The 21,219-nt window shown below is 38.8% G+C and overlaps 2 protein-coding genes across 4 annotated transcripts in view; one reads left to right on the forward strand and one right to left on the reverse strand.

The window, feature by feature from the left end:
* The window catches only part of LOC101704768 (integrator complex subunit 6-like), a 60,789-nt gene that overhangs the window by 37,155 nt on the left and 2,415 nt on the right, over positions 1 to 21,219 (reverse strand). The gene's annotated exons all lie outside the window — the stretch shown is intronic.
* LOC101705107 (cancer/testis antigen 55-like) overlaps positions 1 to 21,219 on the forward strand; it is a 129,535-nt gene that overhangs the window by 2,021 nt on the left and 106,295 nt on the right. The window lies entirely within an intron of this gene.

The following is a 21,219-nucleotide window of genomic DNA, read 5'->3' on the forward strand; positions in this document are numbered from 1 at the left end:
ATGTAGCTACTGAGCACTTGAAATGTGGCTAGTTTGAATCAAGATGTGATGTAAATGTAGAACACACATGGGAATTTCTTTCTTGTGTGTTGCTCAGGATAGAACCCAGGGCCTTGTACATGCTAGAAAAGTGCTCTGCGACTGAGCTACATCCCCAGCCCCACCCATGAGATTTTTGAGCATGTAGACCACCTCAAAGAATGTAAAATATCTCATTCACTTTTTATATTGATTACATGTTGAAATAATACTGCTTCGGATGTTTTCAGTTAAAACTATATTAGTAAAAGTAGTTTCACCTGTTACTTTTTAATGTGGTAACTAGACTATTTTAAAGTTATGTGTATGGCTGAGGCTGATATTATATTTCTATTGGACACTGATGTTCTAGAGGGACCTGAAGGTCAGTCAGGGGATCCTGGCCTTGAGCCTGCAGACAGTCAAGTTGTTACAGGTTCCAAGGCAAAAGGACACTGGATAAAAGCAGTGTCTCAGGAAAATCAGGCTGGTAGCAACATAGACAGGAGGAAAGGCAAACTGCTGTCAGATAGAGAAGCTAGGAGATTTGAATAGTAATCCAGGCCTGTGAGAATTAGGACCTGAATTAGGATGGGGACTGTGGGGATTGAGAAGTTCACTGAAAAACACTGGAAGTGAACAAGATAGGACTTAGTAAGAGAGCACTGACAGAGAATAAAAAAAGATGATTAACTAGCTCCTACCCTGGGAGACCTAAAAAAGGGAGGTTTAGGACAAGTAGTAACTTGGTATAGGTAAAATCCTAAGCTAAGAGTTGTCTTCACAGTAAAGATTTCAATGTTTCTCAGAGGTAAAATGATGATGATGATGATGACAGATAATAGTTATTGGTGCCTATAAGTGCTAAGAACTCATTTATGCAAATCACAGCATCTTATAATACATCCTTCTCATCTGAGCCTCATAATCACCTTCTAAGTAGGCTGCTATTATTGTGTCCATTATATAAATTAAGACACTGAGGCTCAGCAAGGCTAAGCAACTTGTTCAAGTCAAACAACTAGTAACTGGCACAGTCAGGATTTGAACTCAAGTAGTCTAACTTCAGAGCCCCTCCCTCAACCACTTAAGCCATTACATCCTGCAACTCTCCATGTATTCATGGACATGTCTTGTTAGATTAGCTTTAAAGTTCTTAAATTTAATGGAGTTTCCAAATTTCATTTAATGAAAGCCTACTTTCCCTTATGTCTAAATACAGAGAAACTGGGCACAGGGGTCAATGCCTTAGGAATTAGAAGACCCTGGTCTATCCTGGCAGTCAGTAACTAGCTTGGCAAATGGTCCAGGGTAAGTCACTTAAACCCTGTGGGGCTCTGTTGCCTCATCCTAGGAATAAAACGGCTGACAAATGAACTCTAAGGTCCCTTCTAACTTTCATCATCCTATAATTCTATACCTCATAACAATTCTTTATATCTATCAGACTTGTGTGCCCTATAATTCTGTATCTTATAACAATCCTTTGAATAAATCTGCCTTGCATAAAGAAAATATCACTTGCCTTAGGAAATATGCTAATCCAGGTCTGGTTTAAATGTGAAAAGTCAACTAAAAATGTCTTTTCCTATCAACAGAGAAACATAGCCCTTTCAGACTATTGATGACCTGAGTTCTGGTCCTAGCTTTACCTGACTAGCCAATAGCCATTTATTCCCCATTCATACTTCTACTGAGTGGAGAGAATTTACACTGCTCTCCTCAGAAGGCCAAAGCCCAAAGAAATATTTCCTACTACCATCTCAATTCTGTCTTCTAACTTGATGGGCAGGTTTGGGAGCAGGAAACTGGCATACTCTCTCTAGGACTTTGCTGAAGCCCTTTTGAATTTTCTGGTATGTTCTCCACTGTGTGTTGCTTAAGAGTTAGGTTCTGCCCCTATAATAGGCCCACAGGGGAAGTCTGTCAATACGTCAACCATCTGGAAGCTTTTCATGAACACAGCTCTAGGCTGTATCCTCAGGTTTAGCTTTTATCTGAAATCAAGCTGTTACTTAGAACTTTGGCTGGTTTCTGTGTCATATTTCTTTATTGGTTTCAAATGAAGTAGGGACTAGAAGAGGATGTTGCTCCTCCAAACCTCAGCACCGTAGTATTTGTCCTTCCTGAACTTTATCTCATTTTGGTCAGACTGTTTCTCTAATTCACTGATTTTTTTTACTTTTATTTTTTTTAAGTAAAGGAACTCTTTCCTCCATCAAAATCTTGCCAGAAAGTATAAACAAGTAAAAGAGATCAACTGTCCATGGAGGTGATGTGGGAGTGGTGTTAAAGCCCTTTCTGAAAACTCCTGCTCTATCTCTAAAGGTCATTTGTAATCCTTTTTCAAAATACTAGTGACCTTGCTCGACTTAGTATAATGCGCAAGTTTAATAAACATGCCATTACTTTCCCCATCCAAGGTAACTGATTAAAATACTTAGGGCAGCAGGACCTAACTTCCCACACAAGAAATGTCCCTTACAAAGTGTATGCAAATTGAACATTAGTAAATCTGAAACTTGAATAATAAAGATTCTCTGGGTGGTAGGTTTTAAAGGAACAAAAACAATCCTTGTGTTACTGATTGTCAGGAGCCAGGCAATCACACAGCCGCCAGAAAACTTCTCACTGTAAGGTACTACTTGCTGGGTCCCAGCTTGGTGCTGAGCCACTGCACTGTACCATTTTGGGCACACTTACCCCTCAGCCTATTTGCACATTCCCCTGAACAATAGTGCAGTCCAGCCCAAGTCTTGCTAGTGCGTTAGCAAGCCCGTCAAACGAATGAACAGCAAACATCCTTGATGTCCAGGGAGACAATACATGTTGCTGTTCCTCCTCCACAGATTTTTATCTTTTATTATTAAAGGAAATGAAATCACCCTGATAATATTTGCCCTTCATAAACCCATGTTAAAGGGCTTTTCTGACCTTCATCTTTCTAGATGGTTACAAACTAGATGATTAACAGATTTGAGTATTTTCCCAGATGTCTCAAGTTAAAGCTGAAGAGTTTAAATTTAGCAAGGCCATCAATTCTCTTGTTGAAAGATAAACTATTTTCCTTTTTCCATCTGCTCTCCATAAGTTTGGGGGAGACTTGCCCTGCAACAACCCAGACAATTGGAATAAATCAATTCCAACGGTATTTTTTATACTAATTTACTTTCTTCTTCAATTTCACATTCAATCATCTTTGTCATCACAAACCCTTTCAGTGTTGGTAAACTGACTGTTGAGAAGGAATGACATAAAAAATAAGAAGCTCTGTTTTTGCAATCAACTCTATCTCCCTGTGGAGACAAATGACTTTTCCTTGGTCTCTGCCCTTAGTCTTATACCAAATATTTATGCAAGTTTAAACTTTTCAATGTCAAGGATTTTTTTTCTCACCATTAAAATGGACTCCAATTCTGATAGATACAAGACAAGGTTTACCGGCCCTCTTAAGTAAGAGAACACTGTGACAGATGAGTCACCTTAGAAAGTTAAAGTATCCTTTCAAATTATGTTCACAGCTGGCACATATATAAAGGAAGTTGCTAAAATCACGAAGTACACTTTAGGAAGACACCGTATCATTACAAGAATGGAATTGTCTTGCTTCTTGTACCCCCTTTTAAAACTTTGACCCCATCTGACACAATTTTTTCTCTTAATACTTTATAATTTGGCCTGATTTCCTGTTGTTGTTGTTGTTGTTGTTTCCTCATTTGACTCAAGGTACTGATACATACTCAAAGGAAGTGTTTTATTATTTTGTTATTTATATGTACGAGTATAACATTTTCTTATAAAATACTTCTTTTTAAAACAACTAGTTCTCTTGTATTCTCTTTTGTCAAAGTTATTCCTCAAAGGCCTTTCTTAATGTTCTGATTTTTCTAAAATTTGCAAAATCCATTTTACTTGATTAAATGAGTTCTCTCCCTTAGAACTCTAAATGTCATCATTCTGTGGTTCAGTCCACCAATTTCCATCCACATGCTTCAGAAAATGCTACCGGTCAAGATCACATTAAAAAAAGGTCTATCTTACTTGAGCCATCTACTTTTAAAAAAGTTCCTAAGAAATTGCCTCCTTAATATACTGCAGAAACTTATTTGACTGTCTGTGACCTGCTGAATTGTTTTTCAGCAGACAGTTAAAGACTCCCAGGACCACATATTTTAAGTGAACTAGGCAAAGAAATAATTCATTTTTTTATTCCAGTGACAGTTCACTATTTTACATTACCAGTATCTTTAAAATACTTAGTATGAGTTCTTTAGGCTACACAATCGTAAGGGTTAATGTAGAAAATTTGTAAAATACATTTATGGAATTTTCAATTCTTACCCTAGGGAATTCAGATAAAATTAGGAAGCAGCATACCTCTCAAGAGTTCACTGGAGGGCTGGGGGTGTAGCTCAGTGACAGAATGCTTGCCTAGCATATGAGAGGCCCTGGGTTCCTTCCCCAACACCACACACAAAAAAAGTTAACTGGAAAGTATGATAAGATCAAAAGAAACTTTATCTTCACCAGTGGATGGTAACATGAAGAAACCAACAGTTTTAGAAACTTTTCTTCTCTATCCAAGAGTCAACTGCATTGCTGCGGAAGCAGAAAAATCTTAGAGCTTACCAAACTTGGTCAGACATAAATGCTTTCCTTTGGGAAAGTCTGCTTGCTTCCCTCTGTGTAGCACAGTGACAGAGCACTTGCCTAGCATGCTCAAGGCCCTGGGTTCCATCCCCTGCCTGGCAAAGAAACCTTTCCTTTCTCAGACTCAGACCATTTGTACTGTAGCTACCAATAAACACTTTTTATCAGAAAAAAAATGCTATTGTGCAGATCACATGTGGATTAAAAAACAGCTTCTAACTTGTCATCTTACGGACACATATACAAAATAAAATTGAACAAAACTAATAAAACTAAGCCACTCAGGGCTGGGGATTTAGCTCAGTGGTCTCGCCTCCTGCTGCGCAAGCACAAGGACCTGAGTTCAATCCCTGGTACCAAAAAAAAAAACCCAAAAAACCAAAAAAACCAAAAAACTAAGCCACTCAACCACTACAAAAAAAAGAGTTGAACACAGAAAGTAGCGGAATGGTCATTTATGACTTTCTAAAGATTATATAGCATCTGTTTCCCCTAGACTAGTTCTTTCTTAAAATTCTTTCCAAAATTTAAAAGATATTTTTATATCATAAAACTAATACACATTCATTGTTGACAACAGAAATACAAACAAATACAAAATTAGACTTATCTGTTCCCTAAACAGTCACTGCCACTATTCAGAACATGAAACGGTAGCAGCAGAGAGAAACAGCCTCAGTAAAATCAGTAACATTTACCAATTTAACCACTGTGGTCAATATAGCATATTAAGCATACCTGGGAACTGTTTTCTAAAATGTAAAGCACTTTTGAAACCATCTTAAGCTCCAATCCTCAAATGTTCCACTTCCTACTTTTCAGTTATACAAATCTCTCCTGTACTTTTTCAGAAAGGAACCCTGGAAATAATCCAGTCTAATCCTTTCATTTAACCAATGAGGAAACTGACACCATAAAAGGTTAAGTGACTTTCTGGGGTCCTCTGTGTAATTAGTAGCAGACTTCTGCTAAGAACCCAGGTCTCATGCCTTGGTCCTATCTTGCACTCTACAGAGCTTAGCTGAAGTGGCACAATGCATGAGACTGGATGGTGTGATCTACCAAACAAGATTACTATGACCACTTTAAAAAAATCCAATTCACCTAAAAGTATCTAGCTGTCATATAAATCTACTTATACAGCTCAGAAGCACAACTATGGAGTTCACAATGTCTATACAGCTATGTAAGATTTCAAGAAAAGTGGAAAGCTTTGCTCTGTACATTGTTAGCATTCTTGTTCAAGAAATAAAACAGGAGAGAGCCCCAACTTTTCAATGCCATGGTTATAGTAAAGGCTAGACACTCTCCCTAGAATCTTACAGTCTAGTGCCTAGTTATGTGGGCTTTCTCCTGTGGACACAGTAAGGCAGAGGAGAGAAACACAGGGGCTGATTAAACAAGAGTGCCTCTGGGCAACTTCAGGCCAATTTAAATGAGACTATCTTGTCTAGTTCAGGCTAATCAACTGCTAAAGTTCCTATTCCTGCTCTCTCCCCAATTCCTTGGTAACTTCTCATCATTATAATAGCATTTTAAAGCACCTTCTATCATGTCCTCCCCCTTAAGTCACACCTTTAATGGGATGCTTTCAGTTCACTTCCTTTCCTCTCCCAGGCCCTCAGCTGCCTGTGTCTCTGGATCTCTTCTTCCTTTGTTAACTGATGTTCTAGGTAGGGTCTGTCACCAGGAGTGGGGAGATGGGTAGGGGGTGAGAAAAGACAAGTCCTGCTGAAGTGTAGGGCCAGAAATGGTGGAGAACAAGTTTATACAGACTGTGGGGCAGATCCCAGGACACTCTGAATGGCAGGCTGCACAATATAAACTTGACCCCTTAAGTATGGGGAATCTTTGAAGGTTTGTGGGGAGGGTGATATGATGAAACCCGCTTTTTAAAATGTGAGCAGTCAGTGGGTAAAGAGTAGGAATTTAGGAAGCATTTGGGAGGCCAATTAGAAGACTGGTACAGTGGCCAAAGCATAAATGTAGAAGGACCTGGATTGAAGGCAGTAGAAACTGAATTGCAGGAAAGTTATGTAGGAGACATTTCCAAGGGATGCTGGATAGGCCTTTAAAAGACAGTAGGAAAGAATCAAAGCTGCATAATGACCCACTTTCAATCCTGAGTGACTAAAAGATGGAAGTACAGAAGAGAGGACAGTTTTAGAAACACAGGAAGTTTAACTGTGAGCTGATGGTAGGACAGACAACCAGTAGAGATGTCCTGTCGTCAGCTGAGAGGCCTGGGTGGAAAGTTGAAGATAAGTGAGGCATCAGTGCGGGTAGAGTATTTGAAACCAGGAACGAATGGGGTAGGATACACTCACCATGGGGAAAAGGTAGAAGACAGGGCAAGAATTAGAGAGAGGTAAATAGAATAGAGAAGGTAACACATTTCTGGAAAAAGAGGTAGTTAGTTACTTTCAAATGTAGTCAAAGACAAAGAGAAGAAACATTAACAAATTTGCCCAACTAGCACTATAATAAATCCTAAGACCTTAATAAATACTTAACTTTTCTAAATAGTACTCTTTATTCCTCAGCTGTGCAAATGAAAATATTAAGTCTTCTGTTCAATAGGTTCAAAACCAGAACCTGCCTCTTGGTACTAAATTCACTGAACTTCTGAAACCACAGGGCAGGATATAAGTAATGAAAGCCATAGGTATTAATGAATAGTATAATCAGGTGAATTTGGTTTAAGATACAGAACTCTACCTTTTCTAACAACATGTGGCATATCACTGCAAAAGCCTTCATGTACTGTTTCTCTAGTTAAGACTCCAGTGGTTGTGCTGGCAGCATCTGCATTTCTTCTCTGAAATCCACCTGTCTACTCCAGGCCATCTCACAAAATAGGAGGGAAGAAAGCTAGCTAGCTATGGCAGGAATGTGGCTTGAGATCTGGGTGATGGAATGAGGACCACACCAGCAGGTGAAGCACAGATGGACACATGAAACTCTGAAGAGTAACGTGGTACATCCAGGCCTTTTTAAAAAACCACTCTGCCTCACAAGTTGTGCATTAGAAGAAACCAAATACTACTGTGCAGTACACTGAATGTCTTTCTTTTCCTCACAGGAAACACAGTTACGAAGAGGTTGGTAAACTGAAGATGGCACATCCATTTCTGATGGCCACTAGATAGACAAACTACACTTTTGCTTTTATAAGCCTGCCATTCTTCCCATAGCCCCTAGACACCACCCTCCACTCCCCAACATAGACACACTGTCTCAAGCTCCATCAACTCAAAAGTCTCAGCAACTCCATGTCTGTCTAGAGTTGGGCACAACAAAAGCAAAAGTGTTTTGTAAACAAATGCACAACGATACTTGCCCAGAAATCGCCAGGGAAATAATAAAAATAACACTAGCAGTAGTAATTTTTATTCATTGAGTGCTCGTTATTAAATCAAGTACTATTATATTAAAAGCAGCTAGAAATAACATTATGATGATTCTGTCTGAAAAGTGAAGGTTTCAGGACCCACATTGTAATCAGAAAATGCCTGTGGGAAGTTATCAAAAGAAATGTTCTATCACGGTTGATAGAAATAGTGAAGTGGTTAATTACTTAAGACTTTAGAATAGAGACAGACCTGGATTTCTACAGGCTGTGTTACTTAACCTTCCTGGGCCCCAGACAAGGCCCCTTCCTTATCCATTAAATGGCAATAATAATAGTACCTATGACATAGGCTGAGACGATAAACTAAATAAGCAGTTTATATCCGTTGGCACACTACCTTCTACGTAAGTGTTACTCAATAAATGTCAGTTTCTATTATTAGAAAGCAATTATGTGATTATTCATTATTACAAGGAAGCAGATATAAGTCAACTCATATCTGAAATATATGGTATGCTATAAAAGCCAGATAACACCTTTGACTATAAGATTTAAATCATCCAAAACTGGGGCTATAAAAATGGTCCCACTTTTTGTTTTGTGGTGCTAGGGATGGAACACAGGGTCCTTGTGCATGCTGGCCAAGCACTATACCACTGAGCTACACTTCCTAGTCCACTGGTGGTGAATCTCAGGCTTTCGTGCCACAGCCAGCTGTTTGCTATCACTGAAAGCTCTAAAAGGTTTGCTATTACTATCCTAGCCCCTCCCACCTCTTATATATGCTATTTATGAGTAGATCTGTACTTTCATTTAGCCTCACATGTAGACAGTATTTATTCCTTAAGTGGGAGCCAGTAAAATACACAGACACACATGTACACACACAAGCAGACACTCCCGGAACTCCCACCTAGAAGGGGACTGACTAGTCAGCAGTAAGAATTTTAGGAACTTCCTGTCACTTGGACCTCCCTGCTCCTTTTAATGCTACTGATGACTTCCCATGATAAGACAAGAGGTTTGCTGGGGAATGCTGGAGGGGGGGGGGCTTCCATGACAGCAAGGATACAAAGCTGGATGTGCTGGTGAATACCTGTAATCCCATCTACTCAGGAGGCTGAGTCAGGAGGATCTCAAGCTATAGGCCAGCCTGGGCAACTTAGTGAGACCCTCTTTCAAGATTAAAAGGACTGGAGGTACAGCTCATTGGTAGAGAATTTGCCTAGCATGCCTGTGGCCCTGGGTCCAAATCCCCCATGAAGGGAGCACTGATATGAAATCTTCTTTGTTTCTTAGATTTTACACTAGACTAAGCTAGAGAATTTATTCTTTATCTTGCTTTTCCTGTGGCAAAGCAGCTATGTCAGTTGAATAAGAGACATGCAACATATTTCTAATAACACTGAAAACCTAAACCGTGTCACCATTGAGCATGTGTTATAAACAGACTACGAATTATAGCAGTTAGATTAGTTCACATATATTCTGTTGTGCTTAGCCCAGGAAAAAGCTTCTAACCCAACCAGTTGGGTCAGCAACTGCATCCAAAAGTCTAAGCAAGTAAACTAGCTTTGAATACAACTGAGAATAGGATGCTTTCATATATTGCCTCAGGGCCAAGGGTTATCAAGTCATCAACTCTGAACTGTATGATAACCTTTCATACATAAATGAGTCCTTTATGGCAATGTTCACTTTAAACAGAACATTGAAAAAAAGGATCCTCTTTCAGAAACAATTTCTTCGGCATGAACATCAGAAAATATCTTCAGGGAGAATATAAACCAATGTTGCTGTCTAACAGAAATACGTTAAAAAAGTAAAAGCTGGGCATGGTGGCACACACTTGTCATCCTGGCTACTCTGGAGGCTGATATGGGAGGTTGACTTGAACCCAGGAGATCGAGACCAGCCTGGGCAATATACCAAGGCACCAGCTTAAAAAAAAAAAGCAAGGCAAAATCAATATGATTTTTTAACCCAACATATTCGCAGTAATTTTTCACTGTTCTGTACAGTATCCACTTATAGACTAGCCACCTTTTAACTGCTCAACAACCACACAGGGCTCATGGATGCTGTGCTGAACAGTGTAAAGAGATACAGTCTGCAAAAATGAATAACTGGCATATCTGAAGAGCCATGCCAACTTCCACTGCTGCTTCAGCCTCTCACTCTTTTTGTGCAGACCTCTTGGTGTTGTCATCCCTCACTAGAAGTACTGGGAATGGGGAGTTGTGAGGAAAAAAGGGGTGGGTACAATGTGTTTTTAACAAATTAAACTGGAAACTCAAGCCCATTTATCAGTAGAAACAATAATAAGCACAACAGCTCTACAGCTAAGTGACCATCAAGGGTTAAAATAGCTTTCCTGTGGAGGAAGGTCTGGCAAGATAATCACCATGTCCAACTTTGTATCCAAGAGATAATGTGTTCCAAGCTTCCAACAAATATGCATAGGATCTGCCTAGATCTCTCATTTACACTCTGTCAAAAGGAGTTTATGTTTATGGAGGCCATATGTACAGAGTTGCTCATATAAGGATTTAAATCAGTAGGTCCTTTCTTCATACTGCCCTCCCAATAGAGGATCCTTCAATCTTGTCCTTCCCTAGAAAGCACATTTCTCCCCAAGACGTAAAACAGCTGCCTGGTTTGGATACTCTGTGAAACTGAGAATCCTGTGTTCTAAGCAGTTAGAATTATCTTCCCAAAACAAAGACAAACTGAAAAGAAAAATATCTGCCCTCTCCAATGTGCACCACGCCCTCTGTGCCTCCCTCTCCCAATTCTAAAGCCAAGGCCAAACCCTTTGAAGCAGCCGGCACTAATGTAAAACTGGGCAACTTCAACTGTGTCCTCTGGATTGCCCCAGACTTCATTTCCCTCTCCTAGCAGCCCACTTCAAGGAATGTTGCCCAACAATAACCAAACAAGTACACAGACAACAAACCTTGCCCTCATTCTCTTCAAATTCACCCAGTAGCTCTTCATTTCAGAAGAACTGTACAGACTTTTGGAAGCAAGCGCTATTGCTGTCTAGTCTGAACCAGTTACAATCTTGACCCGATAAATTGAATTCTTATAAAGAGTCTTACAAATTCTCCATCCTTCACCTCCAATCCTCTGGTTAAGAATCCACTACTCATGGGGCCGGGGATTTAGCTCAATTGTTCCACCACCTGCCTTGCAAGCAGAAGGACCGGAGTTCGATCCCCAGTACCAAAAAAAAGAATCCACTACTCATGACAGCTCCCACATCCTCACTCACCTTTTCCAATGACTCTTCTCAAGATCCCTGTGAAAAGGGCAACACCTTTACTATTCTTGGTCCCCCCAGGCCAGGTGTCTTGTGGTGTCACTTTAGGTTTCTATAACAAAACCTGGCACACAGGGAGTGCTCAAAAATATGGCAAATGAATGTCTACATTGCTGTAATAGCACTCCAACGCCAGACTATCCTTGGGAAACAGCATGTTGATCATGTCCCTACAGTGGTGATAATAATAGGACCAGTATTGACCTGCAGGGGGAGGGCACAATTGCAGGAAGACGCAAAAGGGTTTTCTGGGTCGAGGGAAACATTCTCTATCTTGGTCTTGGGGGAGGTTGCATGAATATGTAATTATAAAAATTATATACTCATTAGGATTCATGCATTTTAATGTATATAAAATGTACTTTTGGGGGGGTGTTTTTGAGACAGGTTCTCCCTAGGTAGTTCAGGCTAGCCTTGAACTCACTATATAGCACAGGCTTTCCTCATATAAAATATATTTTGATAAATAAAAGGAAAAAAGAAGGGGTTATATACACTTATCATACAGAAATACAATTCCACCATATTATAAACCTGAAACTACATGAAAATCCTACCTGTAATAAGCATTAAATATATCAGATTGGGGCGGGGATTTAGCTCAGCCTGCCTCGAAAGTGCAAGGTCTCGAGTTTGATCCCTTGTACCAAAAAAAACCAAAAAACAACAACAACAAAAAAACCCATATATATATATATATATATATATATATATATATAATTGCTACCTTTTCACTACCTGAAAAGTATCATACAAATTGGAGGGCGTCCCGCTGCTCCCAGCCCACAGGAAAGGGCTTTTGGGTCGCCACCCCTACTGCTGCTCCCCACCCCTGTCCCACCTCTCCCAGCTCAGAGGAGGTAATATGTGCAGGCGCCAACAGCTCCCCGCCCAGTCGAAATGAGAAAACAGGTAAATAAGTCTCAAAACCAGACTTCCAGATCACCTACAGCAACTCCAAAGGGAAATGAGATGGAACACTCTGATACTCAACCACCTGGACCCACTGAACTGGCAACAAAAGGGGATCTGGAAAAAATGAAATCACAAATAATTTCTCAGATAACAGGAGAAATTGTGCCCCTAGTGCAAGACATGATTAATAAATCTAGAGAGGAGCTCAGGAACATGATGGAATCCCAACATAAGAAACAAATGGAATCCATAAAACAGATGCAAATAGATTTCCAGGACATGAAAAACTGCATTGAAAGTCTACACAGCGGAATGACCCAATGTGAGGACAGAATTTCAGATATAGAAGATAAGATTGCAATTACTGACCAGGAAAAGAAAATTTGCTTCAAAATTATAAGGGAACATGAGAAATCAATCCAGCAGCTGCTAGATGATGCAAAGAAGAATAACATAAGACTGATTGGAGTCAATGAAGAAACAGGAGAGAGTGCAGATGACATAAAAAATCTCTTCACAGAAATAATGGCAGGAAACTTCCCAAGCAGGGAAAAAGAGCTTGACATACAGATAAGTGAGGCATATAGGACTCCAAATAGCCTTGATCAAAAAAAACTACACATAGGCATATAATTGTTAAGATTCCAGAAACTCAACAGAAGAACAAAGTTCTACTAGCAGTCAGAGAAAAGAAACAAATCACATACAAAGGAAAGCCCATCAGAATCACAGCAGACTTCTCAATGCAAACCATCAACACAAGAAGAGCTTGGAGTGACATATTCCAAGCCCTAAAAGAAAACAGCCTCCAACCCAGATTGATGTACCCTGCAAAACTATCTTTCAAAATGGATGGAGAAATAAGGTACTTTCATGACAAAGAGCACCTTAGGAACTTAGTGAATACCAAACCAGCACTCCAAAGAATTTTACACAATATCCTAGGAACAGACATTGAGGATCACAACCCCAGGAAGCAAAGCAGAATGAACCCATCTGGCATGACAAGAAATTAAACGGAAAGGGGGAGAACCCAACAAAAAGAAAAAGTCATGCCAAGGAAAAGTCAATACATTTCAGTTATAACCATCAATGTTAATGGTCTCAATTCACCAATCAAAAGAAATAGACTGGCAGAATGGGTCAAGAAGCAAAATCCAACAATATTCTGCATACAAGAAACACACTTAATTCAAAAGGAAACTCACAGACTGAAAGTTAAAGGGTGGAAAACAATACTCCATGCGACAGGAACCCGAAAAAAAGCAAGAGTAGCTATCCTCTTTGCAGATCAAGTAGATTTCAAACCAATACTGACTAAGAGAGACGAAGAAGGACACTACATTCTTGTAAAGGGAAGAACCCAAGAGGAGGAGATGACAATCATAAATATCTATGCACCAAACACTAGTGCACCCAACTATATAAAACAAATACTAACGGAAATGAAAAGTCATATATGCACTAATACAGTTGTAGTGGGGGACCTCAACACCCCACTATCACAAATAGATAGATCAACTAGACTAAAAATAAGTAATGAAATACTAGAACTCAATCGAACTCTTGAACAAATGAACTTAACAGATGATGACAGAGTCTTCCACCCCACAAAATCAGAATACACATTCTTCTCAGCTGCACATGGGTCATTCTCCAAAATAGACCACATATTCACACACAGAACATTTTTAAGTAAGTGCAAAGGAACAGAAGATATCCCATGTATATTAACAGACCATAGTGCGATGAAATTGGAGATCCATAGCAAAAGAAACCAAAAAAGTCATAAACATGTGGAAATTGAACAACACACTTCTGAATAACCAATGGGTCACAGAGGAAATTAAAGAAGAAATCAGAAAGTTCCTTCAATTAAATGACAATGACAATACAACATATCGGAATCTGTGGGACACAATGAAAGCAGTCTTACAAAGGAAATTCATAGCAGTGAATAAGCATATTAGGAAAACAGAACGAGCCCAATTAAATGACCTGATGCTGAACCTCAAGCTTCTACAAGAAGAAGAGCAGGACAACCCCAAAGCTCATACAAGGGAGGAAATTATAAAGATCAGAGGAGAAATCAATGCAATGGAGACTAAGAGAACAATACAAAAAAATCAATGAAGCCAAGAGTTGGTTCTTAGAAAGAATCAACAAAATTCACAAACCTTCAGCCAACCTTGTCAGAAAAAGGAAAGAAAAGGCCCAAATCTATGCAATTAGGAATAAAAAGGGTGAAATTACAACAGACCCAGCAGAAATCCAGAGGATCATCAATACCTACTTCCAGAACCTATACGCCAATAAGATGGACAACACAGAAGAAATGGACAGATTCCTAGATACATATGAATTACCAAAGTTGAATGAAGAAGACCTAAAAATTCTGAACAACCCAATATCAACCAATGAAATTGAAAATGTAATTAAAAACTTATCACTAAGAAAAGCCCGGGCCCTGATGGCTTCACTGCTGAATTCTACAAGACATTTAGAGAGGAACTGCTGCCACTACTGTTTAAACTCTTCAATGAAATTGAAAGGGAAGCAATACTCCCAAATTCATTCCTGGAAGCAAGCATCACCTTGATCCCCAAAGCAGTGAAAGACCCAACTGAAAAGGAGAACTATAGGCCAATCTCACTAATGAACATAGATGCAAAAATCCTTAATAAGATAATGGCAAACAGAATGCAGAAGATCATCAAGAAGATCATACACCCTGATCAAGTGGGATTCATCCCAGGGATGCAGGGATGGTTCAATATATGCAAATCAATCAATGTAATACACTATATCAATAGAGCCAAGGACAAAAACCACATGATTATCTCCATAGATGCAGAAAAAGCATTTGACAAAATCCAACATGCATTTATGATAAAAACCCTACTAAAAATTGGAATAGATGGTCTCTACCTCAAACTGATAGAAGCCATCTATGAAAAATCAACAGCCAATATCATACTAAATGGTCAAAAACTGAAATCCTTCACACTCAAATTAGGAACAAGACAAGGATGTCCACTATCACCACTCTTGTTCAATGTAGTTCTGGAAACATTAGCCATGGCAATTAGACAAGAGAAAGAAATAAAAGGAATAAAGATAGGTAATGAAGAAGTCAAATTGTCATTATTTGCAGAGGACTTGATACTCTATATAGAAGACCCCAAGAATTCCACCAAAAGTCTTCTAGACTTAATAACCAAATTCAGTCAAGTAGCTGGTTACAAGGTCAACATACAAAAATCAATAGCTCTCCTGTACACCAATGACAGACTCACTGAGAGAGAAATAGGGCAAATAATTCCTTTCACAATAGCATCCAAAAAACTGAAATACCTAGCAATCAACCTAACGAAAGAAATCAAAGACCTCGTCTCTGAAAACTATAGCACTCTGAAAAGAGAGATTGAAGATGATATCAGAAAATGGACAGACATCCCCTGCTCCTGGGTAGGAAGGATTAATGTAGGGAAAATGGCCATACTTCCAAAACTGCTATACAGATATAATGCAATTCCAATTGAGATCCCAGCAGCATACTTCATAGACCTTGAGAAAACAATTCAAAAATTCATTTGGAACAAGAAGAGACCCAGAATAGCAAGAGCAATTCTAGGTAACAGAGACATGGCAGGGGGTATCTCAATCCCCAACCTGCAACTCTACTACAAAGCTACTGTGATAAAAACAGCATGGTACTGGCAAAGAAAAAGACTTGAGGACCAGCGGAACAGATTAGAAGATGCAGAAACAACGCCAGACACACTCAGCCATCTCATGTTTGATAAAGGAGCCAAACACCCTCACTGGAGGAAAGATAGCCTCTTTAATAAGTGGTGCTGGAAAAATTGGGCTTCAACTTGCCAAAGATTAAAACTAGACCTGTATCTCTCACCATCCACTAAACTAAAATCAAAATGGATTAAAGATCTAAATAATAAAATAGAAACTCTGAACCAGTTGGAACAGAGGTTAGGTAGAACCCTTGAAGACATCGGTGTAGGAAAAGACTTTATGAACAAAACCTCAGTTGCCCGTGAACTAGCACAAACAATCAACAAGTGGGATCTCTTCTTATTAAAAGGCTTCTGCACAGCAAGAGAAACCACCAGCAGTGGGAAGAGACAACCCACAATGTGGGAAAAAATCTTCACCTGCTCTTCCTCAGACAAAGGTCGACTATCTCGAATCTATAAAGAACTTAAAAAGATCAGACCTCCCAAATTTAAAAACCCAATCCAAAAATGGGCATCTGAAATGAACAGACATTTCTCACACAAAGAAGTAGAAATAGCAAATGAACATATGAAAAAATGTTCAACATCACTGGTCATTCGAGAGATGCAAATGAAAACAATGCTGAGATTCCACTTCACTCCAGAAAGAATGGCTGCTATCATGAAATCAACCAATAACCAATGCTGGCGGGGCTGTGGGGAAAGAGGAACCCTGCTCCACTGCTGGTGGGAGTGTAGTGCAAGCTGGTGCAAGCACTGTGGAAATCAGTATGGAGATACCTCAAAGAACTAGGACTGGAAGTCCCATTTGACCCTGCTATTCCATTGCTGGGGATCTTCCCCAAAGAATTAAAAGAATCATAGCACAGTGATATATGTGCACCCGTTTTCATAGCAGCACAGTTTGTAATAGCTAAAACTTGGAAACAGCCCAAATGCCCATCAACTGGAGACTGGATAAAGAAAAGGTAGTTTTTTTATAAAATGGAGTACTACTCAGCCATAAAAAATGAGAAATTAGAGACATTTATAGCTAAGTGGATGCCCATTGAGGTGATACTCTTAAGTGAAATAAATAAGACACACATGTGTAAATTCTGAATAGTTTCTCTGGTGTGAGAAACTGAAAGTGTAAATAAGGACTAAATGTATAATAGGTCATGTGAAATAGGAAGAAAGGGGGCAAAGGGGAAGGAAGTGGGAGGGCTAGAGGAAAAGATAGAAGGGAATGGGATTAATATGAGAAAATGGAAAAATAGGAACAAAATCTTTGTAAATAGGGAGGAATGGAGGGGTTGAAGGGAGGGCTGGGCAAGGGTGGAAAATAAGAACCAAGAGAGACTATGTAAAGGTGCAAATTTCCAATGATGAATGTCATTATATTGTATACCTAAAATGTACCAATGATTAGAATGAATAATTGATAATGTAAAATAGGAAGAAAAGGTCCAAAGGTGTAGGGGTAGTGGGAGGGGCAGGGGAAAGGAAAGAAGGGAAAGGAAAAATGATGAGAAATGGAAAAAATGGAAATAAAGTCTTTGTAAATTGGGAAGGGTTGAGGGCGTGAAGGGAGCGTTAGGAATGGGGAAAAAATAAGAACCAAGATGCATTATGTAAAGGTACAATTCCCAATGAGAAATGTAATTGTGTTGTATACCTACAATGTACCAATAAAATAATTTAATAAAAAAAAAAAGAAATGGGAGGGAAGAGGAGCTGAGGAGCTTTCACACATATTGCTTGAAATCTTCCATTCCATTATTGAGTACATACTAAAATCTAGGCATTCCCTTGGGTACTAGAAGTATAAATATAGAGATGACCAAGTATTTGTTCTTAGAAAGAAAGCTCACATTAGGGAGGCCGACATTAACATAGCAGTGTTTTCCTCACATGTGTGAGGACCTGCTTTTGATCCCTAGGACTACAATACCACCATATGGATGGATGGATTGATGGATGGACGGACAGACAGACACACACAGAGTTAGAGTCAGGGTATAGAGAAAGTGTTAAGGGATGACAGAGGGAGTTTTTACACTGTGAAGACTAGGAATAGGGAAGATTCTCCCTTTTGAGAATGTGAAATGAAGAGCCGAGGTATGTTAGGCCAACTAGTATGTTCTAGGGGGAGGGAACAATGTCTGCAATGGCACAGAGGCACAAGAGGCATAATGAATTTGAAGACAGCTTAATTTCTCCTTGCAACTGGAGCTGTCTATGTGAAGAAAAGAGAGTGGAGAGATGTTGGAAAGGAAACAGAGTCAAATCATGAAAGCCTTGGAGATGACTGGACTCTATTCTAAAATGCAATGGGGGGCTACTGAAGGGTTTTTCATAGGGGACTTGTTTTATTTAAAGAATATCCATCTCTTTGCATGGAAGGGGGAGAATCAGTGGTCAGCAAGACTGGCTTCCAGTTGAGTGGCTGCAGCAACAATGGTCCAGGTGAGAAATGATGGAGGTTGAAACTCTGAGCAAATAAGAGTGCATGGACAAGAGCTGTTGAGAATACAGAACAGAGAGGCCTCCACACTTTTGTTCATATTCTCTATCTTTCACCTGGTCCCTAATCTAAAGATATTTACTTCCTTGCCCAGAGATCTAATCTTGTCCGAGTAACTCTCCTCTTTTCTTATTTCGAAATAACTACTGCCATGTGTCTCAAATGGTCAGTGAGGAAGATGAAAAAGAAAGCAAAATCATGGGAGAGACAATTCACCATAAATGCTAATGCACTGCCTTTGAACATTTTGAGTTTTAAAACATCTTGCATTCTCTAAGATTGTTCTCACAGCCCATGTTGCTATTATTGCACCAAAAGCACTTCCACGGCTTCCTTACCACAATGAAGGGTTCCCCGAAAAGTTGCCCCTTTTCCAAATAAGGCTCATAAGATATATTCATGGGCTTATGAAAAAATTATGCCTTAGTTAAAATTCTAGTAAATGTCTGCAACACATATCATTTTAAAAGCTTAAGTTTACTTCCTCAATCTCTAAGTCAAAATCCTGCTCTTTTTCTGATACAAACAGTATTGACAAAGTTACGTACAGCATGTGAAAAAGTACCATTCAAGGGAAAATTTCACTTTTCCAAATGTTGTATGTTTTCCAATTACTAGCTTAGGCTATTTCTTGGAAACATAATCTCTTCCTATCATATTTATGAAAACTTCTGATAACTATTTATACCTGTGTTTCAACTATTTTTAGAAAAGTGACTGTTTTGGGCTGGGGATTTAGCTCAGTGGTTCTGCCACCTGCCTTGCAAGTGGAAGGACCTGAGTTCGATCCCCAGCACCAAAAAAAAAAAAAAAAGTGACTGTTTGATGTTAAAAATAATTTCCTTGAATAAAAAAGAAATAATTTTAAGAAAGCAGCTTCAAACATAAAACCACTTTTATACTAGTATATATCTCAGTGTAATGTCTTACTTCCTTCTGACAAGCTTGCCCCTTCCAGTCACTGAATAAAAAGAAATTATGATTCATAACAAAATGAAACAAAAACATATGTGACAGCAGAACCTCAGCCAAGACTATTCAGAACTATTACGCCAAAAGAAATCCCACAAAACATTTTTAAATATGTACTGCACTAGTCTTCCAAGAATATCCTGTAAATTTTAAAATATTAAGTAGGATTTCATCCTAGCTATGTTCATTAAAGATGCACTATATAAATGTAGTGTTGACACACATAACACTGTATAAAACTTGTATACAAAGCAACACTTAAAACAGGTAAAGTACACAATATTTGCATTTCATATGCTGTTTTATATGGTCCCCAAATCAAGCTTAATTCCATCTATGCAGAGCTGACTGCAAGTAACAGGTATCATTAATTTTAAAAGAGCACAGAACTATGTGCTAGGAAGTATACAATAAATAGTTACTAAGTCTTTGGTGAAATACTATATTTACATACTCAACAGTATACATTAGCAAAAATTCCAGTCACAGTAACTTTTCACAAGATTTATTGTCAGAGCTTGTAAGTGGATATACTGGGAATAGTTGCACGCCTGTTAAGGGAAAAACGCCCAACTAAACCTACAATTCATGCCTGTTACACTACCGATAGAAATCAATCTTCTGGTAGAAAATAAAATAACATTCATTTTGCAGTATGTAAAGCTGAATATAACCAAGACTTGAGAGTTAAAAAGTTATAGTTCTACAACCTTAGAGGAACTGAAAAATACACACATTATTCTGCAAATAAATAAGCTACCAATAAAAACCCACCTAATATCACTTTGCTGAAAAGTCCTCAGCCCCCTAATGAAGAGTGAAGCTTCCAGGAGGAACTAAGATGCCTGCTGACTGACAATCAAGGAAGACTCATTTGATAATCAGTGTGAAAGAAAACAGACACTTATGGCTCCTAGCTTACAGCCACTAGCAAGTGAAAGATGGTCCAAATCATAAGAAAATCACCAGATGTTCTAAAATTTCTGACCTTCCAAGCCGACTACATCCTAAGAGCAAAGAAATAGTTACCATGTGCTGAGCAGCAAGGTGGGAAAAATAAGAAGGAATGATCAAAAAGAGATTCAGAAAAGGAAAATATTAACAAAATATGGACTGTCATTAGTAATTCTGGTCTTTAGAGAGAATGACAAGAACATCATCAGATCATTAGCCTTTTCCTGGAACTTGTAGTTATCACCCAAGAGAACCTGAAAAACCTAGGGAAAGCATAAAGACTAAGATGAAGATAATCAATGATCAACAATTAAAAATTATACGGAGTATCTTCCTATATCTTACCTACATAGGGAAAAATCACACTTGATTTTTTTTTCTTTAGGAAAAATTGTAGCATATAAGGTGGCAAGACAAAGAAAATGCCATTTCCACTAACAATCATATCCAACATTTTTCCTCTAGTCCACTAAAAAAACATAGATAAGATACACAGCCACTAAAAATTTTAAATATGAAAACTATGCAGCAACCCAGAATAATTCTTGGAGTAACATAAGTGGGAAAAGCCCGATGCAAAGTAATATGTGAAGTGTGATTACAATGCGAAGTGAAAAGATGTAATGATGGGTCAGGGGGAGTTATAATACACTTTTTCCAAAGGAAAGGACTGTAAATATTGCCACCTATGTTTTATCGATCAAGAACTATTTTTATACTAGTAGTCCCTGCACTTGAAAAATGCTAAATAGGTTGTTCCTCTAAAGGGAACAAA

Source organism: Heterocephalus glaber, unplaced genomic scaffold (genome assembly GCF_053883595.1).
Source record: "Heterocephalus glaber isolate CG9 unplaced genomic scaffold, H.glaber_assembly_v1.0 deba00001764, whole genome shotgun sequence".
NCBI classification, from domain to species: domain Eukaryota; kingdom Metazoa; phylum Chordata; class Mammalia; order Rodentia; family Bathyergidae; genus Heterocephalus; species Heterocephalus glaber.